General features: G+C 45.3%; 1 protein-coding gene across 4 annotated transcripts in view; it reads right to left on the bottom strand.

The window, feature by feature from the left end:
• LOC111853181 (synaptotagmin-2-like) overlaps positions 1-26,974 on the bottom strand; it is a 93,981-nt gene that overhangs the window by 24,047 nt on the left and 42,960 nt on the right. The window contains exon 2 of one of the 4 annotated variants that reach the window (XM_023829842.2): positions 15,200-15,232. The exons of 1 other annotated variant lie outside the window; for it this stretch is intronic. The gene's annotated coding sequence lies outside the window, so the exon portion shown is untranslated. Of the gene's footprint in view, positions 1-4,095; positions 4,269-15,199; positions 15,233-26,974 lie in introns of those variants that run through there. 2 more of the 4 variants (XM_023829832.2, XM_023829863.2) reach the window with 2 other exon arrangements.

Raw genomic sequence — 26,974 nt, 5'->3', positions numbered from 1 at the left:
ATCAGCGTTTCCCAGTCCGGTCCTTGGGGACCCACAGCTGGTTCATATTTTTGCTCCCTCTGAGCTCCCTGCCAGTCTGCATTTTTGCTACCTACCGGGAGCTGGGAGGAAGCAGAAACGCGGATTGGGAAACACCGCCTCACGCCATGACTTGGCCAAGTCGCTTCTTCAAACACCCGCTGCGTTTGGCCTGGTGGGGAGACTCTGGCCTGAGATTTATTACTGAGGGCTTCGTGGCTCCACCACAGCATCTAAGCAGGCCAGTCTGTCTATTTAATGAAGCTGGACAGCTTCCTACCAGCCTTCTTGTCCAGGCCTTGCAGGAAGCCGTGATCTACAGAGTGGAAAGAACTGCCGGAATCCACCTCATATATGGGCCGTAATTACTCTAAAATATATATACAGTGGTACCTCAGAACTCGAATTTAATCTGTTCAGAACTTCGGATCGAATCCTAAAAAGTTCAAGTTGTGATCGAATTTTCCCCATAAGAAATAATGGAAAACCAATTAATTGGTTCCCAGCCCCAAAAATTACACCTAAATATGTTTTTTTAGCATTTAAACACAAAATAAACTGGATAAAACAAGAATAGTATATACTGAATTAAACACATCTAAGCACATTTATCAAAACAGTAATTTGTAAAGTAAGAAAATGGATCCAAACAATGTGTCCTGCCCCGATCGTCCGCTCCTTCCATGTGCCACGCCCCCTCCTTAACCCCGTGTGGAATCCCCGTGTGATCAGCTGTTTCTGGTTGTTGTCATTAGACCTCTGTATTTCGTCCGTGTTTCAGTTTGTTTCCCCAGTCCAGTCATTGTATTGTCCGTCTGCGTTTTGCCTGCCTTACCTGGAATTAAACCCTGTATTCCCCGATACCCTGACGTCTGTGCCTTTGTCTCCGTTCCATCCCCGCTCGGCACAACAATATTATTATATTTAAACGTATTAATGGTTTATTATTAATATTAAAATAATAAATAAGAAATCTTTATTTTAAAATGTATTTTATTATATAATAATAACAATTACTGTTACTGTTATCATTGTCTAAATGTATTTTTACTGTCTAAATACATGTATTCAGCTAGTGTAAACATGCACGATGCTATCACAGCTAATGCGAGGCTCAGACTGAAGCTTTAACCTTTGTTTCCGCTGAGAGACATGCTGCGTGACCCATTTCCCCGCGCGTACAAGTTATCTTAGGTTGGCGTTCACAGTTTGACTTCTGAGATTCAGATCGAGCTCTAGGTATTTTTTTTTCGAACTGGTTCGTTCGACTTTTAAGAAATTTGACTTCTAATGAGTTCGAGAACTGAGGTACCACTGTGTGTGTGTGTGTGTGTGTATGTATATATATATATATATATATATATATACTTCATTATCTCAATTATAATAAACTTTATTTATTTGGATCTGGACACTGTTAAGCTTTTTGTGCTTATAAAGTCCTTTTTGAATTGATTCCTTTGCATAATGAAGCTGCTTCAACAAACAGCTGGTTTCAGAGTGAGAGGATGTTGAATGTTCTTTTATCTTTTATATTAATGGTGCTTCCAAATTGTGCATCCCGACTGTGAAGACCCGCAGGAGCGGGTCAGGGCCGTGCGGGTAGAGAGGGAGACGCAATCTATCCCCGTCTGGAGGACAGGCAATTTAAGGGAGTTATCAGAAACAAACGAGAAAGGCGCACGGGCAGAATTGAGTTTCACAGCAGCTCACCGTGAAGCAACTTGCACGGGCTTTCAATTAAAGCTGAGAATGACTGGGGTTGTAGGGTCAATTATACTGGCAAAATATCTTTGCCAGTTAAAAACATTCTGGGTAACACGACAAACTATTCACAATTGCATTACGGACACTACAATATTGAATCCTAATAATGATGACCTATTATTTTCCTCATTCATGTCTGTCTTGGTTTCATATGAATGTGATCAATGTTTAGTCCTGATGGATGCAAAGTGAGGCTGGGCCTGATGTGGGAGTTTATCCTGCAGGTTGGACTGTGTGACGTTTGCTGAATGTGGTCTATGGTGCGGTCTTCCCAGCACAGACCATAAAGCATGGCGGCTCGCACCAAACCTGGGAGAGGCCCTGACACAGAGAATGTGCACAGCGACCGGCTGTGCACCTCCATTAAAGGGGGTTTACGGACAGCAGTCTACTGGACTGTTAGAGAAGGAGAGAAACACTTCAACGTGCCGACTCTGGGCTAACTATGACCCTCTACTGGTTACGGATGACGGATTTTTAAGATTAGTGTCAATTCACAACAATCAGAAAAAACGAGGGGTTAAGCTCACATTACATAATAGAAAATCAACCAATAAAAACTGTGACAATGGCTGTGTAATCCAGATTAACTCATATACTTTTACTCAACCAGTAGAGTTCATTGTATTACTTGAGAAATCTTACTAAATGTGAGAAGCTTGCAGTCTGCAATAGGTCTGTTTTTTGTTTGCACAAAGCATTTGGCTGCTCGTCAATCCTGTCAGTCACAAACTGTATACCAGATATAATAGCATATGTTTTGAACATGCTGTGATCCATCCATCCATTCAGTCATCCATCTGCCAACCGCTTATCTACAACAGAGTCGCTGGTGAGCTTGGAGCTAGTCCCAAGCAACATAGGCCGCAAGGTAAGCGACACCCTGGACGTGACGCCGCTCCTTTTCAGGGACAAACGATACGTGAAAAAAAATGTATTTGTTATATGATGTGTGACTGTCAAGTTTTAAGAACTGTCTGTGTGACAAATCATATGAACAATGACTGATAAGTCTGAAAAAAAAAGCTGATTTTCCTGCCAGCTTAAAAATTCGGGAAAAGGTATTTCAAATAGTTAGTAAATAATAAATCTTTATCCTGGAAGGTTTTAAAAAAGAGAATCAACAGGCCACGTAATAGAGAACAAATAAGAAAAAGCATTGTAACACATTGTAGGTAGTGAATTGAACAGCACCACTAGATATGAGTCTGTTAGGCTGATATCACTGCATTTAAAACAAGGAACAGGCAAAGCCGGACGAGTCCTGAAAGCTCCTGACTCAAGTACGATGCTACGTAAGATCCTTCACTGGGAATCAGTGTCCTGCAGCTGAACTGTGCTGTGCAAGCAAACTCGGTTCCAGGTGGAGAAACAATGAGAGAGAGAAAGAGAGAGAACCTGAAAGAGAGTGACTTCAACTCCCCTCTGAAGCCTAAGTCAGCAGTAGTAAAAAGAGCAGAATAGTAACAGATGTGCAGCTACTCTCACTGTTACGTGGGGCTGCACCGCAGTTGCACAAAGAAACACTGTAACGCAAATGCAAGCTTTAAAGTCGCTCATCGTGTCTAAGACGGAGCTCAGACCTCACAGCTGTCTGAGTTCGGGCCGGGACGCTCTTTCCGTTTCGAATCGACCCAAAAGACGCGCGGGTGACGCGTGTGTGGCGTCCTGCACTGTACATCTTTCTGCGCTTTTTCTACCCAAAGTTGGGCTCTGTGCAGAATCAGCTTTGTTTTTTTCCTTGCTGAAGACCAAGGCAGTGCGTGGCAGTGCGTGGCAGTGCGTGGCAGTGCGTGGCAGTGCGTGGCATCCTGGCACAGCGCTTTCAGCATGCTACCTGGCAGAGGAGCAGGCCATCCACTCAGCAGCATAGGCACTGCAGTCAGATAAGTTACAAGATCTCCAGGTCAGACACTCCAGCAAGAAAAACGAACCAAAAGAAATGAAATGAAATGTAGATGCTGGGATGCCAGAAAGATGACATCTACTGAGTCAAACTGTTTCTGTAAAAAACGAGTCTCTCTCTGCTACAGATATTAAACAAACACATTTCCTTATACATTTACTGCCGAGGCACGGAGCATTATCCCTCAGCGCTGCTGATACGAGCCACTTCGTTTCGGAATAAACTTTCGCCTCCATCTGCTGCATGATACATCAAGCGCTGGGCCCTGCCCTTAACGATGCAGCAGCGAGAAAATGCAACAATAAACCAGCAAGTCAGCCAATGTTACCCAATAATCCACATGACTGGGGTCAGTCGCGTTTCTCCACATAGGCCGCGGTCTCAGGGCTTGGGGCCACACTTACCAGTGATGGGTCCTCAGCGCTGGTCCCCGCATCCAGAGTACAAGGGGCGCGAGGTGACGTTTCAGTGAGGTCCACCGTCCCTCAGCTGCCCTCCTATCAGCCCTGAGAACTGCAGTCTCGCTTCAGCCTGCTCCAGTGCTGCAGTACTCGCTCGCCCCTACTCTCTCTCTCTCCTTCGCTCTCTCTCTCTCTCTCCATCAGAAGCCCTCCCGCTCCTAGTCCCCTCCCTGTTTGCTCTTCCCCACTCCCTCTCTCCCTCTCCACCACACACTCACACACACTTGTGCACTAGTACGCAGATCGTGAGCACTCTCTGGCCCTTTGCTCACCTCTCACCCCCTTTCTCATTGTCACTCTTTGTCTCATACCTGCACGCTCCCCATTCCGCTCCCTCTCTCTCTCTCTCTCTCTCTCTCTCTCTCTCTCGCTTTAGCCATTCCACTCGCATGCTGCCGCACTGTAGCACTCTGTCTGTGGGCCGACGTTCAAGGGCAGTCTCCCAAAATCAATTTCCAAAACGATAGCCCCCTCCTCCCCCCCCCCCCCCCCACTGGATTTGGAAGTGATGTGGCGGGGGACACTCAGCGATGGTCCATTCTCACCTCAGAATAACAGACAATAATAAAATTCAAAATAACAACAAGGAGGTACAGCCCTATAGCGCACACCGCAGTGTGGCGGGCGGGGGGGGGGGGGGGGGGGGACTCTGTAATACTCAGATGGGACATTGCTTAGTGACACACGGCTTCTCAAGGGACATTTGGAGGCTGCTGCCTGTCCAAAGCACATTGGTAGATTGCAGACCTTCCTTAGGTGGTTTGTGACAGCAGCATCTTCCATGGGGAGGGAGGGAGTCATGAAAAACAATGTGTGTATATCAGCGTTTAGCTGCTCTGAGCACGACAGCGACCACTTTCCCAGAGACCTGGATTCCAGAGCGGCAAAACTCAGTATCACACATCGCAATAACAATGATTCTTTTGATTTGACAATACAAATAAATAGATACAAGCCGAGAAAAAGCAGGAGTTTTAAAACGGAGGACTGCAGTCCAATCACTTTAATAACTGGTGCTTTAAAGCAAGCTGGCAAGATGAAGAGAGGAACGCTGACAGAAAGCTCTTCCTCCCAGCTGACCGAGCGCGTCTGAGCAGGCAGACGGATGGAGGAGAACAGGCCTAAAACAGCAGCCGTCCTGTAAAGGTCACTCGCAGTGACAATGACACAGAGACAAGTCTTCAAGCAAGACTCTTCATACATGATTCGGGTGTGCAGCGGTCTCCTTATCAAATATCTTTTTGTTCTTTCTATTATTGTTATTAATAATCATAGCTGTGTTTCAGACGCGTAATGTACGTAACAAGGTTACAAACTGAACCATCAGGCAGTAAATGTATCACTTCCGTAGAAATGCCCATATTCAGCGTCTGCCCTCACTCAGTCATTGAGTTATGGGGGGGCGGGTTGTGTGTGTGTGTGTGTGTGGGGGGGGGGGGGGGGATTACATCATCCTTGCAGAGTATACATAATATTTAAGCCAACCTAATACCCGGTGACACAGAGATCGCCCCCTTCTGGCAGTGCAGGTGAACACCCCCTTCACAGTGAGGCTGTTATGAGCAGCAGTCCTAAGTGTTACCTGGAGCTGGCAAAGAGTCCCCCTGCTTATCTGGGCTGAAATAGACCTGAGAGCCCAACAATAAGCACTACATCTACCATCCAGTGATGAGAGCGATTTCCCATGATCACAGTGGGTTCACTCATGGTACTCCATACAATTAACAGACTGCATGATCAGAATGACATGGGCTCACTGAAAGCAAGCAGCACAGTGGCACAGATGTTGTATAAATCCTCATGCATTCTCCAGGACTTTTCTGACATCACCAGCCCGTTTTCGTTGACAGGTCGCGATGCCGTGAGATAATGGAAGGCACGAGCCCACGGCACGAAATAGCTAACAGATGCTGGGCTGTCAGCGACGGACGAGGAAGAAAGCGGTGTGCTGAGACTCAAACTGCGACAAAACGCAAGAATGTGCAGGAAAAGAGGAGACGCAGCTCTGCATATTCTGAGGAGGGCACTGCCCGTCCCGGCAGGTCAGTCAGGTGACTTTAGGTTTGTGTCATGTGACTAGCTGCCTGCCATTCATCTCCTCCCATCTTCCTCTCCTCTAAATTTCCCTCCATCACACTGTTCTGTCCAGCCCCGGCGTTCCTGCCGTTTGAGGGGATGAAGAGGTAAGAAGGTTCTGGAAGCCCTGCGCTACCTTGACCCTATTCTGGTGCGGAGGAGCCGGAATGAAAATAGCCGACATCGGCAGAAAAAAACGAAACAGAAAAACTGCACGATCATTTCACCTTCTGCAGTCAGCCTTTCGGCAGCTTCGCTCCCTGAATGCCACACGTCTTTTTTTTTCACCCTCCTTTTTTTTCTCCAAATGCCAGCTGTGAGGAAGGACAGCATTCATCCAGACCATCTCAACAACGTCAATGAGATCCTAATCAAATATGATTCTCATTATGTATATGCTGGGCTCCTCAGGACATCCTGTGTCTGCTGTTAATTCTGTGCGGAATATTTCCTCCTAACATCAGCATTGCTTCGGTGGGCTGAGCCCAACTGCAAACCAGCCAAAGCTGGTGGCCGCTGCTTCTGCCCCCCCCGCCCCGACAGTCAATGGCCATCACGTGCGCGGCTGTCGAACAGAGAAAAAAAAAACAATATCCAGTCGACCATTCTTAACATTAGTATATCAGCTGCTTAATAACTCCAATAAACTTCTGCATTATGGGCATAATACAGAGCAGTTTCTATATTTTGTTTGCCCCCATTCACTTGGGTTTAATTTACACAGGGACAGCTTCCAGTCTACTGCAGCATATCTGCTCTCATCCAAGCCACAATGGCACCTATTTCGATGTCTGCCTTCCCTCTGTATTTACAGACAAGCGGAGGCATGTAAATAATGCAACGGAAATGGTGTTCTTCTGTTGTCCTTAAAAGACAATGTAGATCTGACATCTCGCTATTTAACACTGACTGAATCACCCACTGAGCTTCTCACACCTTTTCGCACCCACCCAGTCCTGCTCATGGTGGGGCCATTTTTACACAGACAATCGGCTGCTCGGGATGCTGGGAAGGGGGCAATGCACATTCACGCCCAATCACATAGCTCTATGCGTCGCTGCCTGCCCAGGATTTTTAGAAAACATAAAAACAGACACAGACATCTTAAAAATGCAATGGTAACAATTTTAGGCTTGATTGTGCAGCATCAATAATTTGTGTGTTATATTAACTAAGTGTAATATTCTTTAATGCAAAGAATGCTAACTTCTTTTTTTCATTTTCTTAACATAGGCTTAGCGTGGCTGTCATGTCTTAACACTTGAGCAATAAATTAGTGTTCATGTTGTTATATCAATACATGACTAAGTAAATGAATGCTTTAATGTAAATGCATCGCTACTCTTTAAGCTATTGGATAAGTGCTGCTTCTCTGTATCTGCGTTGAATGGCAATCAGAGTGAAATCCCTCTTTTAATGAAATTAGGGACCATCAGTAAAATCCCACATCTTCCTTAAGATCAGTCTAGCACAGGGTCACAGTAATTCTGGAGTTTATCCCAAGAATTTCTGTTAATTGCAGGGCAATACTCACACACTACAGGTAACATAGAGATACTAAAAGCACAAGCCTTTGAAATATCTGGAAAAGATCAAGAATGAATAATACTTAAACAATCAAATTTAAAATGTATCAAAAATTCAAAACCAAACATTTAAAAAAAGCTGAAATATTTTTTTTCCAGTATAAACTATTATGGCTTCTATTGTATTTTTCCATTCTTTGAAACCTTCAGTCACAGGAGCACGTTCAGAGAGAGATTAAGACGACCCAGATGCACCACTGAACGACCCAGATGCACCCCATGTATAGTTAATTTTCTGTAATATATTAGGATATTGTTTGCATATTGTTTATATATATATATATATATACACACACACATTATATACATATAATATATTGTTTGTATATTGAGTTCTTTGTACTATTAGAGCCATTTGTAATGTTGGTATTGTAATATTTGTTGGTATTGTAATATTTCTAATATTTGTTATTGGTATTTAACTTGATAATTATTTTCTTACTGTCCAGGAGCAACTGTAACCACACAATTTCCTCAGGGATCAATAAAGTATTCTGAATCTGAATGAATTCCCAGAAAAGTTGGGATTTTTTTCAAAATGGAACAAAAATAAAAATCTTTAATGTGTTAATTCAAGTGAACTTTTACTTAACTGACAAATGTACAAAGAAAAGATCACCAGTATTTTTACTGACCAACTCAATTGGATTTTGTAAATATAATAAAGTATGTAAAATTTGTAAATATAATGAATGTAAAATTTGTAAAAATAACTTAGAATTTGATGCTTGCAACGCATGAAGAAAAGTTAGAACAAATACATGTTTACTATTGTGTTACATCACCTTTGTTTGTAATTCTATTTTTGAATCGTTTGGGAATTGAGGATACTAATCTTTTCTCTGTACTTTTGTCAGTTAAATAAAGGTTCACATGAATGAACAGATTTTTGTTTTTATTACATTTTAGGAATTATCCCAACTTTTCTGGAAATGGGGTGTGTAGATTTAAGCACAAAAGCCGACCTGGAACAGGGACATACAGGGTGGCACCTCCAGACCTGGGGACTCAAACAGCCGCCCGGCAGGTCACATGATCTCCCTTGGGGACAGACTTGGGGACTCAAACAGCCGCCCTACAGGTCACATGATCTCCCTTGGGGACAGACTTGGGGACTCAAACAGCCGCCCTACAGGTCACATGATCTCCCTTGGGGACAGACTTGGGGACTCAAACAGCCGCCCTGCAGGTCACATGATCTCCCTTGGGGACTCAAACAGCCACCCTGCAGGTCACATGATCTCCCTTGGGGACAGACTTGGGGACTCAAACAGCCGCCCTATAGGTCATATGCCCTCCCTTGGAGACAGACTTGGGGACTCAAACAGCCGCCCTGCAGGTCACATGATCTCCCTTGGGGACAGACTTGGGGACTCAAACAGCCGCCCTGCAGGTCACATGATCTCCCTTGGGGACTCAAACAGCCACCCTGCAGGTCACATGATCTCCCTTGGGGACAGACTTGGGGACTCAAACAGCCGCCCTATAGGTCATATGCCCTCCCTTGGAGACAGACTTGGGGATTCAAACAGTCGCCCTGCAGGTCACATGATCTCCCTTGGGTACAGACTTTGGGGATTCAAACAGCCGCCCTGCAGGTCACATGATCTCCCTTGGGGACAGACTTCGGGACTCAAACAGCCGCCCTATAGGTCATATGCCCTCCCTTGGGGACAGACTTTGGGGATTCAAACAGTCGCCCTGCAGGTCACATGATCTCCCTTGGCTAGTTCAGGTTTTCTTCAAGCACTCTGTCTTCCTCCCACAATTCTAAGACATCCAGATAGATAATGGGCGCCTCTAAACCATAAGTGTGCGTGCCCTGTGATGGACTGGTGGAATGAAGATTCAGCAAAATCTTAGGTGCAACTCACTCAGCCAGACAGCCTGTTCCCCCGCCGACAGAAGATGCATGTAGAGATTGGGGGGGCAGATTCTACAGCAGGTGATAATTATCCTACTAAATGTCTTCCCTAACTTATGAAGTCTTGGCAAACGCTGATTTGGGGATTACTTTAGATAATATAACATTCATCCTGGAATGAAGGCTTACATATGAAGCGGTTATTTAGTAAATAATACATGATTTCACATATGTAGACATTATTAAAACAAATATCCTCTTTAGACTGATCAGCTTCTACATCTGAAGCTGGCCGCTTGCCTGCTAACCAATTAAAAGAAGCATCCAGCTCCTACTGGCAAACAAAATATATTGATTAAGTTATGCAGAGCTCACTAAAATGCAATCAAACATTTTGTGAACCTTATGGAAAGTAAACAAGGCTTGTCATCTATATATTATAGTTATAAATATAGGTATGAGTCCTAGAGAATGTTAGACGCCGCAGTGCATGAATTTTTGGCATTTGGGATTGGAACATGTTGTGAACTTGGTCGTCTAGAGGGGTCTGTGTTGCGCTTTGCCCGGGGGGGTCCGCCATCGTAATGAGTGACATCGGGACAGTCTTCCCTGCAGGACAGCTTCGGCCCTTTGCGTCTCAGCCCTATACAGTGAAGCATGCTTCCTCACTGGGCTTCATCTTCTCTAATGAGCCTTTCAGGAAAGGATGCTGCTGGTGGACAAAGGCTGCTAACCATCTGAGAAAACGTGGCTTAGGACCTATTATTATTATTATTATTAAAGACCTGTGATGGACTGGCACTCGACCAGGGTGCCCCCCCACAACCCAGACAGAAGCTGCCTTCAGGTCTCCATCAGACTGCCTTATCCTAAGCAGGGTGGTGGGAGTCATAAGCCTACAGCTAACCATTGCACCCCCCCCCGCCCCCCCATTATAATTATTATTTGTATCATTAGTATATTTAAATCTTCACCTCCTGAAGTGGCTTCTTTACTTTTTAATGTTTGTTTTCATGTTGTGCTGACCTGCCCCAGCCTGGATGGTCAGTGACCCTATTGCTTAGTGCCCACATGGTTCCTTTCGCTGTGCCAGTCATCTCTCTCTCTCTCTCTCTCTCTCTCTCTGACTCTGTCTGTCTATCTGTCTCTTTCTTTATCTGTCTATCTGTCTGTCTCTTTCTTTCTCTCTCTCTCACTCTGACTCTGTCTGTCTATCTGTCTCTCTCTCTCTCTCTGACTGTCTGTCTATCTCTCTCTCTGACTCTGTCTGTCTATCCGTCTCTCTCTCTCTCTGTCTTTCTGTCTGTCTCTTTCATTCTCTCTCTCTCACTCTGACTCTGTCTGTCTATGTCTCTCTCTCTCTGTCTTTCTGTCTGTCTCTTTCTTTCTCTCTCTCTCACTCAGACTCTGTCTGTCTATCTGTCTCTCTCTCTCTGTCTTTCTGTCTGTCTCTTTCTCTCTGTCTCTCATGAATTGCGAAAAAAAATAATCGACTTTTTCCATTTAGGAGTAAAAAATGCCATAGATGTGATACTACGTTAATGTGATACAAATGCATAAAATAATGGAAAGGCATTCATTTACAAGCGTGATATTTGCTTTAATTTAGAATTAAGAATTCCTTTTTTTAAAAACATTTTTACAGAAGACAAATATCTATACATGGCATTCAAAAAGGTCTGGGAGGTGGGATTCGGATGATAAACAGCTATTGACTGATTCCACCTGTTCCTTGTTTTCACTTGGTTTTTCCATTCCCTAAATAACATGACTCTCTGCACCCTGTCCCTTAGTCGCATGACTCTCTGCACCCTGTCCCTGAGTCGCATGACTCTCTGCACCCTGTCCCTGAGTTGCATGACTTTCTGCACCCTGTCCCAGAGTCACATGACTTTCTGCACCCTGTCCCAGAGTCGCATGACTTTCTGCACCCTGTCCCAGAGTCGCATGACTTTCTGCACCCTGTCCCAGAGTCGCATGACTCTCTGCACCCTGTCCCAGAGTCGCATGACTTTCTGCACCCTGTCCCAGAGTCACATGACTCTCTGCACCCTGTCCCTGAGTCGCATGACTCTCTGCACCCTGTCCCAGAGTCGCATGACTCTCTGCACCCTGTCCCTGAGTGGCATTATTCTCTGCACCCTGTCCCAGAATCCCATGACTCTCCGCACTCTGTCTCTGAGTCGCATGACTCTCCGCACCCTGTCCCAGAGTCGCATGACTCTCTGCACCCTGTCCCAGAATCCCATGACTCTCCGCACTCTGTCTCTGAGTCGCATGATTTTCCGCACCCTGTCCCAGAGTCGCATGACTCTCTGCACCCTGTCCCAGAGTCGCATGACTCTCTGCACCCTGTCCCAGAATCCCATGACTCTCCGCACTCTGTCTCTGAGTCGCATGACTCTCCGCACCCTGTCCCAGAGTCGCATGACTCTCCGCACCCTGTCCCTGAGTCGCATGACTCTCCACACCCTGTCTCTGAGTCGCGTGACTTTCCGCACCCTGTCCCAGAGTCGCGTGACTCTCCGCACCCTGTCCCAGAGTCACATGACTCTCTGCACCCTATCCCTGAGTCGCATGACTCTCTGCACTCTGTCCCAGAGTCACATAACTCTCCGCACCCTGTCCCTGAGTCGCATGACTCTCCACACCCTGTCTCTGAGTCGCATGACTTTCCGCACCCTGTCTCTGAGTCGCATGACTCTCCGCACCCTGTCCCAGAGTCACATGACTCTCTGCACCCTATCCCTGAGTTGCATGACTTTCTGCACCCTGTCCCAGAGTCACATGACTTTCTGCACCCTGTCCCAGAGTCGCATGACTTTCTGCACCCTGTCCCAGAGTCGCATGACTCTCTGCACCCTGTCCCAGAGTCGCATGACTTTCTGCACCCTGTCCCAGAGTCACATGACTCTCTGCACCCTGTCCCTGAGTCGCATGACTCTCTGCACCCTGTCCCAGAGTCGCATGACTCTCTGCACCCTGTCCCTGAGTGGCATTATTCTCTGCACCCTGTCCCAGAATCCCATGACTCTCCGCACTCTGTCTCTGAGTCGCATGACTCTCCGCACCCTGTCCCAGAGTCGCATGACTCTCTGCACCCTGTCCCAGAATCCCATGACTCTCCGCACTCTGTCTCTGAGTCGCATGATTTTCCGCACCCTGTCCCAGAGTCGCATGACTCTCTGCACCCTGTCCCAGAGTCGCATGACTCTCCGCACCCTGTCCCAGAATCCCATGACTCTCCGCACTCTGTCTCTGAGTCGCATGACTCTCCGCACCCTGTCCCAGAGTCGCATGACTCTCCGCACCCTGTCCCTGAGTCGCATGACTCTCCACACCCTGTCTCTGAGTCGCGTGACTTTCCGCACCCTGTCCCAGAGTCGCGTGACTCTCCGCACCCTGTCCCAGAGTCACATGACTCTCTGCACCCTATCCCTGAGTCGCATGACTCTCTGCACTCTGTCCCAGAGTCACATAACTCTCCGCACCCTGTCCCTGAGTCGCATGACTCTCCACACCCTGTCTCTGAGTCGCATGACTTTCCGCACCCTGTCTCTGAGTCGCATGACTCTCCGCACCCTGTCCCAGAGTCACATGACTCTCTGCACCCTATCCCTGAGTCGCATGACTCTCTGCACTCTGTCCCAGAGTCACATAACTCTCCGCACCCTGTCCCAGAGTCGCATGACTCTCCGCACCCTGTCCCAGAGTCGCATGACTCTCCGCACCCTGTCCCAGAATCGCATGACTCTCCGCACCCTGTCCCAGAGTCGCATGACTCTCCGCACCCTGTCCCTGAGTCGCATGACTTTCTGCACCCTGTCCCAGAATCACATGACTCTCCGCATCCTGTCCCAGAGTCGCATGACTCTCCGCACCCTGTCCCAGAGTCGCATGACTCTCCGCACCCTGTCCCAGAATCACATGACTCTCTGCACCCTGTCCCTGAGTCGCATGACTCTCCGCACCCTGTCCCAGAGTCACATGACTCTCTACACCTTGTCCCTGAGTCACATGATTCTCTTCTCTAAAAAGAGACTATAAGAAAACCATTATTCCTCTACTGTCATTAACTCATTAACCAGAGAGGTTGTAACTCATGTTAATGTTTAGATTTACATTTTAATCGTTTGGCTGACCAAGGCTGTATATATACAACGATCTAGGTTAATGACTGATACATACACACACCAAGAACAGCAACAGAACAATGGAATAGCAGAAACCTGAAAATGAAACAAAATGAAAAAAATGTAGTATGAGATATAGATGTACTAGTGTAAGGGAAAGAGATGTTTCCACCAGACAAAAGCAGATAACTGAAAGCATATCCGGGCAATTTCTGTGATAGAAATTATCATATAATTGCAGTTACAAAAGGTACAGGAAAAAAATGAATGTATTTGCATAGGTGTGTGTGGAGTTTGCATGTTTTCCCTTAAACTAACCAGTCTCACTAAATTGCCTGCAGTGCATCTGCCCCCCAAAGCAGTGACAACCTGTCCAGGGTGAGCCCCCCTGCCTTTGCTCTTTGTTATAGGTATAGGAGGTATAGGATCCAGGTGACCCTGTCCAGGGTGAGCCCCCCTGCCTTTGCTCTTTGTTATAGGTATAGGAGGTATAGGATCCAGGTGACCCTGTCCAGGGTGAGCCCCCCTGCCTTTGCTCTTTGTTATAGGTATAGGAGGTATAGGATCCAGGTGACCCTGTCCAGGGTGAGCCCCTCTGCCTTTGCTCTTTGTTATAGGTATAGGAGGTATAGGATCCAGGTGACCCTGTCCAGGGTGAGCCCCCCTGCCTTTGCTCTTTGTTATAGGTATAGGAGGTATAGGATCCAGGTGACCCTGTCCAGGGTGAGCCCCCCTGCCTTTGCTCTTTGTTAAAGGTATAGGAGGTATAGGATCCAGGTGACCCTGTCCAGGGTGAGCCCCTCTGCCTTTGCTCTTTGTTAAAGGTATAGGAGGTATAGGATCCAGGTGACCCTGTCCAGGGTGAGCCCCCCTGCCTTTGCTCTTTGTTAAAGGTATAGGAGGTATAGGATCCAGGTGACCCTGTCCAGGGTGAGCCCCCCTGCCTTTGCTCTTTGTTAAAGGTATAGGAGGTATAGGATCCAGGTGACCCTGTCCAGGGTGAGCCCCCCTGCCTTTGCTCTTTGTTATAGGTATAGGAGGTATAGGATCCAGGTGACCCTGTCCAGGGTGAGCCCCCCTGCCTTTGCTCTTTGTTATAGGTATAGGAGGTATAGGATCCAGGTGACCCTGTCCAGGGTGAGCCCCTCTGCCTTTGCTCTTTGTTATAGGTATAGGAGGTATAGGATCCAGGTGACCCTGTCCAGGATAAGTGATTAGAGCAAACAATACATTTTCTAGAAAATTTCTTTCTACATTTTTACAAATTCGACTACATGGAGTTCTTGATTTTGTATGTGTGTTTGTGTGTGTGTGCACATGTGTTTGCATGAGACATAGTGCTCATTTGTGAATGCACACCCAAAATGACACTCATTGCAAGTACTCACAGTCAGATTTGCAGATGAATAGGCCAAAGCAAGCTGAAAATAAAGAAAATATACACATAAGAATGAATGCATTTACGGCATATGCACTGTGACACTTCACAATGGTAAATGGTAATAAAATAAACTAACAGCTGTGAATATGCATATTTAGAATATTTTGTGGTGCAAGAGGAATGGTACTGAAATTAGGTTTGCATACCAGCCTGGGATTAGGAAACATCCAGAGCTACTGGGATAGCTTATGTAGTTATTAGCGCAATAACGTCTGAAATTACCTACCCACCAGTGACAAAATATAATATTACTACCCAGAAAAGTGACTCAGTTTGTATTAATAAGCTTGTTCTTTGATTTCTGGGAGGAAAAACCTTTGATCAGCTAGAATTCACATGCATGAACTACAACACAGACTATTAGGGGCACTGAACAGGACCAGGAAGCAACCGCATGATGTAACGTCCTGAAAGAAATTTTAAACCTGCCTCGTAATCACTTGTCTGACTAAGGCTAATTTTCAGTCTTTTAGTATGAAACTGTATTCAGAATAACCTGCAATGTGTTACAAACGTATCCAAAAAATCCAATCATCATTCTCCTGAATATAAAACCAGATTATAACCAGTATAACCTTTACACAGTACATTTGCTGCTCAGTCTCTGACTAATTTTTACCTGATAACCATCTCTTCAGCCTTGTGTTCCATGTACATATTTATCTAGGCATCTTATGTAACTAATCGAGTTGCACCCATCCCTCCATCTTTTAACTGTTTGTGCTGGTCAGGGGTACATGACAGACAGGGATCCATCATTCTAAACAGAAAATATTACAATTAATTAGAATGTATGTTAAACTTAATATGAGGTTAGAAGGAACTGATACTGTAAATGTGTGCTGATACATATGAATATTAATTTTATTCAATTAGAATATAGAGCATATTGGTCTCAAATTTTACCCCCAATCTAGACCGTGTTAGCAAACTGTCCTATGCGCCTCCCTGAAGTCAATATGTCTAATGTAGGATGTACTATATTATACTGCACTATAATGTACAACACTGTACTATACTATACTATACCATACTATACTGTTAATCTATGCTATGCGATACTATATACTATACAGTATTACGCTATGCTATGGTATACTGTGTTATGCTATGCCATGCTATGCTATAGTATACTACAATGTGAGTCATTTGGCAATCACCAGATCATCAGCAGTAAATGTTGCCAACCGTTGGCTCATATAGTTAGACGTAGTGAGACACCAGGAACAGAAACTGATCACTAGAAAACAACTTTTCACCAGAAGTTACATGTGACGTGAAGATGTATTTCAGCTCACTCCCCATACTCAGGATCTATGAAGGTTTTTGAGCTGCAGACATATAAGCAAGATTAGAAAATTGTCAAAAATGACACAAGAACAAGCTAGAAAACAATCACTTTGAACAGAATTGGTGATTTTATGCATAAATGGTGAGTGGTTTTGTCAATCATCAATTATTCCATTTGCAGTATCTACATGAAATTTCACGATAGAACTCAGTGTGCATTGAATGAAATGCTAACATTTGAGTGTGGACCAGCAAAGCCATAAATAATTAATGATAAAGATGCCTACTGTAGTTAGCCTCACTGTTTCTGATATTGAAGTACTGAACACTGTGTGTTACATTTTATGTTCAAGATTTATTGGAATTCTTGGTTGTGTGTGTGTGTGTATTGGCTTTAGCTTATATAGTAGGCTTAAGAGTGATTTAGAATAGAGAAAACTGTAGAGACTACACTTACTGTATAAAGCTGCAGTGTAGCACTCAGTAACCTCCACTATGTATGTTTGCGCTGGTTGCAGGAACATCTGACCCATCTGCTGAATACATATCTGCTGAAAAAAAGCCTTGAACAGTCAAGCATGGTAATAGATCCTCTCCCCGCCTGTCTCACGTGGGAAACATCAGTCCTGCCTTCCACAGGCCTGATAAAAGGCAATGGCTGGAGTCTAAATCACAGCCTGCAGAGCGGCCATTTTTGCAAGAAGGTTCTGCTTGTGTTTCATACCAAATAAAATATTTATTTTATTTGATTTTATTCATGTTCAGTGGTATGCTGTCTGGGTTAGACACCAGCCCTGTGTGATGCAGATAAGGGTTAGTGACAGTAAGATGGATAGATGGTTTTGGGAAGATAGTTTTAAACAACTTAGCAGATACAAACAAAAAATCTGTATCTATTCACAAGAGATGCAAAAAAAAAAAACTAAACTTCTTATCTTTTATTACAAGTGTCCCTTAAATAAATTGAAATTGGTATGAAGATGAGTCGGAATGCATAAAATTTTTAAAGGAACACTTTCTGAAAAACAATTTTAATTTCGCGATGCAGCCAATCAGAGGCGTAATCAGACGTAATTAAGAGCTCAGTAGGGGAGGGAGTCACTAGCCACAAAGCATCATGCCGGGACCAGAGCTGAGCAGCACTTACCTAAAGCAATTTCTCAAGAAATCATGAGTCATTAACATTGTGAACGGCAATGTGTGAGCAGCATTGGAGTAGTGAAATTGGTAATGAAATAGTACTGAGGCTGGCTACTCATGGTGGACAGCTCTGTCATCTAGTGCTTTCAATTCCCACCCTCACTCTGCATATGGGTAGTTTGTTTGGGTATTTTTATGTGCAGATTTACATATGTCTGAATGCCCGGAAACGGCGTCAAGAGACATAAGGTCATAGCACTATGGCCTGAGCCACTCTGTCACCGTTTATGTTCTGTGAGCCTGGAACCGACGCCAGGCTGCACCGGGCTGGGGGAAGGGGACACCATGGACGACAGTCCAGTGCAGGACGAACACCGGCCATCATGCAAGGGTGAGGCTAACCACTTAACGACCATACCACAATCCACGTTTAAATATCATGTTTGTTATTTAATATGCTCAAAACATACAGTATGTAGTCAGCCAATTCTTATCACTTAATGTCTTTACATGTGTGTTCCACAAAGCCTCAACTTTCCAGTAGAATATGCTTTCCTTCATTATCAGAACTAGGAATCCTGGAATCTTTATGGGAAAAAACTCAAATAACCAGCTGGATCTGGGTCTAACCACACAAACAATAATAAAGTTTTTTTTAAGAAAAAACTGATATTTTTCATTGAGTGACAGGTTTTTGTAATTTAGGTCATTACAGAAATGTATTTCCGTCACACAGGCTATGGTGTGAGAGCCAGAGAGACCAGGAGACTAACAGTCGAAACATCATCATCATCATTTTCCCACCACTTGTCCTGGTGTGGGCCGCGGTGGCAGCGGGCTGAGCAGGTTACAGCAGATGTCGTCTTACATGGCCAAATGGTCAGAGGAGGCCAAAGGTACGACATCACCTACAAATAGCAAGGATGTCACTTTTAGCCCCCCGTGCTGCACGCCCTTCAGTCACGGCTGGGCCCTTACACCCTGATGATGCTGCTCAAATTGGCTTTGATTCTGTGCCAAGTATGCAGACTCAAGTCCTGCTATGTACAGGGAGCAAACAGCACAGGCAGCGGCTCTGCAAGCCCATATGTCTGCAGCATTGCCCACAGTATATGTTGGGGCGGGCAGTCACACGCCTCCTCCAACTGCCCGAAGTAAACCAGACTGTGTAAGTGTAACTTCAGTCCTCACACAGCTGTGAGAGGGAGAAGAGTTGATCCACTGTTCCTCCTGATTCCGAGTTTTGACCGTCACACAGAGTCTCCTCTCCTGGACTCTGACGTAAGCTTTCCCAGGGAAGCTACGAAGTGTCACCCTCTTATAGATAAAACGCATCCCCCTTTTTTAAAAATAACAACCACTGAGTTCAGCATGTATTTCACCTACTCATGCAGCCTTTCCACTACACGGGCTTCTGACCACCAAAACAGCTTCATCTGAGTCCAATTCACCAGATTCTCATGAGTAAGCATGTGCACCAAGCTAAGAAGTTCCTCAAAGTGTTTTTTTCCAGTGCTCAACAACACCCTCCGAGTCTGCCAGCACCTCCCCACCCCAGAACTCAGCCAGAGCAACCTTCTGCCTACTAATCCTGGGGTTTGCCAACGCATCTCTGGGGGCTGTTAGTATTCTCTCTGCATGGGCTCTCCAAACACCTCCCACCTCAAACTTCATGAGCCTTCACTGAAGTTTATGGCCTGGAGGCATTTTTCTGCTTTCTCAGGAGACCTCTGTGAAAGCATTTCTCTGAAGGTCTCCTTCTTCATCTCGACGGGTTCCTCCATCGCAAGGGATCCACTAGTGGATACTAGGGTTACCGCCATGAGGTTCCAAATCTTACCAATTCTTACCGCGCTGCTACTTGTGTGGCCTTGAACAAGTGTTTTTTCCAAAGGTGTAATTTGAGTTCAGCTCACCTAGAAGCTTCAGCCAAATATCTCCAACAAGCTTGAACTCATCCAGGTCATCCTCATCCATCTGGCCTCCACCCCTATCGCCAAACCCAACTCGCCAAATGATTGGTTGATAGCGCTGTCTCTTTCTTTATCCAAGTGCCTCAAACAAACAGCCTCAAGTCAACTGACACAACTATACAGTCGATCACTCATCTTTGACCTACAAATTTATAAACATCCTTGTATTTGAACGTGATGTTTATAATTCAGGGCTTCCACAGCAGTCTAATAACAATTCACCACTTTATATTCTTCCCAATCATGCTCCTGCAGGTATCTCCATCACTGAAGTCTCTCAGTAGGATCCCAAACCGTAGGTGGCCCCTATTCAGGCACCTCACCCACATTCTCTAAGAAGATTGGGTATTTTGAACTTCTGAGTGCCTACACATGAACAACAGTTAGAACGTTCCTCTCTGTAACTCGCAGCTCAACTCTCTTGTCCACCAGGAGAAACTCCCATTGCAAAGCATTCAATCTGGAAGGATTTCCACACCTGCCTCAAATTTTTCACCACTGTGAATTAATGAGTAGAAGAAACTCCACCCCCAATCAAGTGGGCTGGTCCTGGAGAACACACTGTGAATGTAGCTAAGGCCAATTCCATTTAGCTCATAGTGCGGCTCCTTCCCCGGCTGACAGGTAACATTCCACATTCCCTCACCGAAGTCTAATCCATCTGGGTCCTTCCAACTGCCGCTCAAATGACACTGCACGGGACCTCTGCTTTTCATCTTGTGGGTTGTGGGCACTTATGATGGCTCCACGCAGCCATTTTGGCCTAACCCTAGCAGGGTGACATAGGTGGCCGAGGCCACCAGGTACTTAGCAGTGCACACCGCCCCCAGGCCCCCATGTGGTTAGCAGTACACACCGCCCCCAAGCCCCCATGTGGTTAGCAGTGCACACCGCCCCCAGGCCCCCATGTGCTTAGCAGTGCACACCGCCCCCAGGCCACCAGGTACTTAGCAGTACACACCGCCCCCAGGCCACCAGGTGCTTAGCAGTACACACCGCCCCCAGGCCACCAGGTACTTAGCAGTACACACCGCCCCCAGGCCACCAGGTACTTAGCAGTACACACCGCCCCCAAGCCCCCATGTGGTTAGCAGTGCACACCGCCCCCAGGCCCCCAGGTACTTAGCAGTACACACCGCCCCCAGGACTGGCTCAAGGGGTGGCTTCAGGTAACTGCATTCCAAGCAGGATATGCTGGTTCTTCTTGGCATTCTTTATTGGGGTCTTTGTTGGATTATAGTTTATCTGGATTCTCCCCACAGACCTGTTCACCAAGGGAAGCCCCACCTGGAGCTGAAACTCCAGATATTCAGATTTAGGTGATCTCTGTAGATAAGGCATTAAGGCATGCAGACCCCTCCAGCGCGCTTATGTCAAGATCCTGGATGGGCATCTACTTCCCATTTTTACCTTAAGTGGTGATAGGTTTCTGGTTGTCGTGCTAATTAAATTTCCTCCCTTCATGGTTTGATATCATCTGCCAATTATACGACTTTGTCTATTGCCATAAAACTACACTAACAATAACATTAATTAGTTTGCGGCTTGGAAAGCACCATGGATTGTTTCCCCTGGGGAGATTATGGAAAGCAGGTAATGCGTGAACATTTCTGGACTGTGTTAAAAGGGCAAAGAACTGCCACTCACACAGCAACCACTGCAAATTTGTTAATGTTGCTGTTGCGCCACTCGTCAGCTTCATAAGAGAACCTGAAACGTAAACTAACAGATATTAAATTAGACATGCTAGACAGACCCTGTACAAGGATCATCTGACAGAGATAAATATAATCCATCTTCTACAAGTGCTTATACAGCATAAGGTCGTAGCAAACCTGAAGCCAGTCCCGGGAAGTACAGGAAATACAGGGCTTGCACCTTGCTTAAGGGAAGCTTGTGGGAGTTTTACTTACATAAATACAGTATGTTCTGAGGGCAGAACGAAAAATGATTGGTTCAGAGACATGACCAATCAGACTGTAGAGTGGGCCACAACCTTGACCAGAATAAGAAGGTAGAACATGAATGGATGGATAGATGAAGATCCCAATCCCTCTGAATAACTCATTTACTTTTAGCATTTGTATTACATAAATTGAACATAAAATGCATAATTTATTTTATGTAGTATCAGAGTACTATTAATATACATTTTTCATCCATTTTAGTTTAACGGCTACTTGTTATTGCGTTGATGATACTACTGTATAGTTAATTTTAACAAAAAGGTTAATGTTAGTAGTTACTTTGGATTATTACCCAAACTTAAAATATGGTGACTGAAGGCATTGATCACGATGATAAAAATGATAATCACACCAATCAGTGATCTTATAGACTATAGTGATTGTTATTACACATGTATAATATACTGTAGGAGTATATATCAGTTAATGGAAATCTACCAATGCAAGGCAACATAGAACAAAAGTTTAATGTTTACTTGCGTTATTTTTGCTTACGACCCCTCATGGCAGGTGGAGGCATTGACCTCAAACAAACAACAAACAAACAAATTTATTTTTGTATAGCGCATTATCACAACATTACTTTGTCTCAAAGCGCTTTACAGCATCCCCACCCAAAGCCCCCAGTGAGTAAGCCATAGGCAACAGTGGCAAGGAAAAACTCCCCAGAAGGAAGAAACCTTGGGAGGGACCAGACTCAAAGTGGGAGCCCATCCTCCAGGGGCCGGCAGGGAGAGTCAAATACAGTTAAATCTGAGACACAAACGGGGAGCAGGGGGGAGATGACAAGCCGGTGCCAAACACACCCACCCACAGAGGGATTCTCAGGAAATAAAAACACCTTGAGAAGCTCGCTGTTTGTTTTTCACAAAAGACAATTAATTGGAATTTGTATTATTTTCAAGTTTACCAAACACTTTGAGTGTACGGCTCAAACCTGAGAGAGAATATGAGTAATGAAACCGAGATTTAATCTTTTATATTACCTGGTGATGCAAAATGCCCTGACATTTAACACGCTACAATAAATCACTACAGTTTAAGACTGCTCTTGCCCAAATAAAGAAAAAATAACATTGCGACATTTTCTATGTGACTAACTGCAATTATGAACAAATTATTGGTTGTTGCAAATGATTAGAAATGACAGAGACCAGGAAACAGTGATTTTAGTATTGTAACTCAAAGTCAAAGGAATATCATTTGATAATATACATTTATCTCCTGGGTGGGATATTGATTTATTCCCATGTTCAGTAAGGTAGGGGCTGAAATCCTGTGGCCACAAGAGCAATGAAGGTACGTTTGGGCCCATCGGCAAGGCACTCAGCCCTAATTGTCCAGATATCCTTGATTATCCAGCTTTCTGGATGCTACTTAACTGAACAAAAACAGCAGCTATACAAATATAAAAAAACAGAGTGTTTGGAGAGCTAAGGATATGTCTTTGTGAATTTCACATATTTACCTTCAGATCTAACCTTGTTTTGAAAGAGTACCTTCGACATTCATCCCCAAACATCTGCATGCTAGCAGACTTTGTGTTCTGTTCAGCTGCAAGCCAGCTAAATCTTAGAAATAAAAACATATAGCATTTAGCCATGTGTTACTTCGGCTATGCTTCCGACATCTTTAACTGCAACCAGTCTACACTCAGCCGTCAAATATCATTTGCCGTTTGCAAAAAATTGCTTTCATTTTCAAACAAACATTAATATTTCAGAGGTTGCATAAATGCCTCCAGTATACAGAATACATAATGCTGTAACCACCTTCTACATTCCTTCCTTCCTTCAAAATTAAAGAAAATCGAGGCAATTTTGTACTTGCCATAACCAGCTGATAAAATTCTGATGGAGACTCTTAATTCATGTGACACAGTCACTGTCATACACATAATCAGATTAGCTCTAAGAAAGTTTCCGGCATTATGATGGTGGTTGTTGTCACAAAGCTGCATTGATGCCGGTGTGTCCATTTGAGCAGTGAAACAAGGCCCCAGGAAAGAGTGGCCCAGCTGGGTTTGGGCCTTAAAAATGACGGACACTTTGCCAGGGAGAGCAGCTTTATCTTTTCATCTTTGGCCAGCCTTCCAGGATCTATCAATGCTGTCACCAAGCTGCACACCAATCCTCTGTGAAACCCCATTTGAAAAAGACAGCTTTGTCTGTTAGGGTATAGTCATAGAGGATGCTGGAAGCCATGCAGAATGTTGCCTCACATGTCCTAACAAAAATTCTTCATTAAACTAAGAGTATGATAAAGTGTCCATCCATCCATCATCTGTAACCGCTTGTCCTATTCAGGGTTGTTGGGGGTCTGGAGCCTGTCCCAGAAGCTACAGGCACAGAGAATAACCCAGGATGGGCCATCAACCTATGGCAGGTTAAAATTTCAGAAGCTTAATCGTTCCTCCTTTTGTCGAGACCCCAGGATAGCTTATGCCTAACTCTGCCCCTGAGGTTAAGGGTTAGTCTTGGATTTTTGCAGACGTTCGTTTAATTGTTTTCTCTCCACATCTGTTCACAATTTGTCTACCACTCCAGCGACATAGTAACGAAGACACGGGATATGTGATGCTAGTTTTGTTTCTTAGCTGTTTTCTTCTTCTGTTAGGCTACTCTGTACCAATTTGCTTGCCAGTGAAACAACCTGTAGACTCCAGGGGTAAAAGAACGCTGGGTAGCATGAAGTTTCGAGTGGAATAGTTCATTACTGCCGGGGGGGGGGGGGCAACACTGTCTATCCTGAAAACTGTCGCTAAGAATGCAAATAACAGATATTTGATGTAATTTAAATGATTATATTATGTTATATACTTAAATGTAGCTTCTGGAAATTCTGTCTTCATATAGGCGATTAACTCACCCCTCCCATCTAAAATTTCTGCTCTGTCAGGAGTCTCCAAAAGTTCCCAGGGAGGCCATTTTGAATTAAAGCCAACTCAGAACAGCCGTTTATGACAGAAATGTCATCCCGCTTGATGTCTGGCATTTCGGAAGTCTATGAACTGAAGTTTGCAGTCGGAGTCGGATGTGATTTTTTTTTTCTAATTAAAATTGAACTAACTAATACCCTACGGCCCATAGAACACATTTTATTATGTAAATTGAGCTCTTTTTAAAATTCAATGGCCTTGAAGGTCCATAATGCATTCTGGAAAGTAATGACAAATATTGGCTGACAGAATCCCATAAATAGATCAGTTCAAATGAAGTCCTAGGTTTTATATGCCCAGACTGAGGACATCTCATTCGTTCTGGATAAATTCAAAATGTTTCAATTACTAGCATTTATTTTTGGGTTATTAGGTTACTGAGCGCAATGCAAGTAAGTTGAATAATTAACATTTTCATCCATCCACCCGTCCATCTCCCATAATTGATAATCCGCTACAGAGTCAAGGTGAGTTTGGAGTACATTTTACATGTAGATATATTTAATTATGGTAAAGTGGACCTGGTAATTTCACTAAGAGCACTAATTTATTAATTACTTAATTAATTTATTTTCTCACTGTTACTTAATCATTGAGCCCTCCAAGTTAAGTGTTTTCAGGGCCTTTCTCTGTCACTTGGTTGGCCAGCACAGTGTCTTCCAGAACCTTCTGGAACTGAAAAACAGGGTGTGATGCCATGCGTGATGGGTGATGCGCCCTTGCTCGCTCCTTCCCTCGCAGGAGATTGTGATGTCACCCGCTTTAAATGTGGCGGACACACGGTTCCCAGGTGTCATGAACCAGGACTAAAATGCCCTTGTAAATTTTAGCTGAGTTTTTCCAAGTAGAACTCCCACTTGTATAAGTGAGTAAAATGCAAAAAAACATCAATTTTAAGCTGTGCCATTTACGTTGGGCAAAAGCATTAGCTAAGAAACAGTTCATTTATTTTTGATTGTTGTTTCATTTGTTACTTGATTCATTTATTGATTTATTGACTGATTGATTTCTCTGATTTCTCTGTCTTCCCTTTTCCCTGATATTTTTCCGTCTTATTGATGTTTTAATGTATCACAACACACCCATGTAAAGCACCTTGGAGTGACTCTGTTGTGAAAGGCGCTATATAAAATTGAATTGAATTGAATTGAATTGAATTGAATTGAACGGTGATGAGTTGGCTCAGGTGGCGGGGGAGGAAGCCGGTCAGACCTGGTAGGCCCAAGCGCATAGTGAGGGTTTGCTGGGAACGTCTGGCAGAGGCTCCTGTTCGCTGGAGCTTTAACTCGTGCCTCCGGCAGAATTCCGACTGCATGCCGGGGGAGGTAGGGGACATTGAGTCTGAATGGACACTGTTCCGGACCTCCATTGTGGAAGCGGCCGTACGGAGCTGTGGCTGCAGGGTGGTCGGTGCCTGTCGTGGCGGTAACCCCCGTACCCGATGGTGGACACCAGAGGTGAGGGGGGCCGTGAAGCTGAAGAAGGAGGCTTACCGGGAATTATTAGCCCGGGGGTCTCCGGAGGCAGCTGACGGGTACCGGCGGGCCAGGCGGAACGCGGCTCGGGCGGTCGCAGAAGCAAAAACCCGGACGTGGGAGGAGTTCGGTGAGGCCATGGAAAGTGACTTTCGGTCGGCCTCAAAAAAGTTCTGGCAAACCATACGGAGTATCAGGAGGGGGAAGCAGCTCCTGGTTCCTACTATTTATAGTGGGGTGGGGGGGCTGTTGACCTCACCTGGGGACATCATCCGGAGGTGGAAGGAATACTTTGAGGACCTCCTCAACCCTGCCTCAGATACATCTACGCATACTGCCTTTGAGACATCTGAGGGCACAGAGCCCGAGGGTGCTTGGGGGGGCTTGCCCATCACTGAGGCTGAGGTGGCCAGGGTGGTTAAACAACTCCGTGGTGGCCGGGCCCCGGGGGTGGACGAGATCCGCCCGGAGTACCTGAAGGCTCTAGATGTTGTGGGGCTGTCGTGGCTGACACGCCTTCTCAACAGTGCGTGGAGGTCAGGGACAGTGCCGCTGGATTGGCAGACCGGGGTGGTGGTCCCCTTATTTAAGAAAGGGGACCGGAGGGTGTGTTCCAACTACAGGGGGATCACACTTCTCAGCCTCCCTGGGAAAGTCTATTCCGGGGTACTGGAGAGGAGGGTGAGATCGATAGTCGAATCTCGGATTCAGGAGGAACAATGCGGTTTTCGTCCTGGTCGTGGAGCGCTGGACCAGCTTTATACCCTTGCAAGGGTACTGGAGGGGGCCTGGGAGTTTGCCTATCCAGTCTACATGTGTTTTGTGGATTTGGGAAAAGGCTTACGACCGGGTTCCCCGAGGTGCTCTGTGGGGGGTGCTTCGAGAGTATGGGGTCCGGGGTCCACTGTTGTGGGCGATCCGGTCCCTGTACGAACGGAG

This window comes from Paramormyrops kingsleyae, chromosome 8 (assembly GCF_048594095.1).
Source record: "Paramormyrops kingsleyae isolate MSU_618 chromosome 8, PKINGS_0.4, whole genome shotgun sequence".
In the NCBI taxonomy this organism is placed as follows: Eukaryota; Metazoa; Chordata; class Actinopteri; order Osteoglossiformes; family Mormyridae; genus Paramormyrops; species Paramormyrops kingsleyae.
The sequence above is the reverse complement of the archived record's forward strand: the minus strand, read 5'-3'. Positions and strand labels throughout refer to the sequence as shown.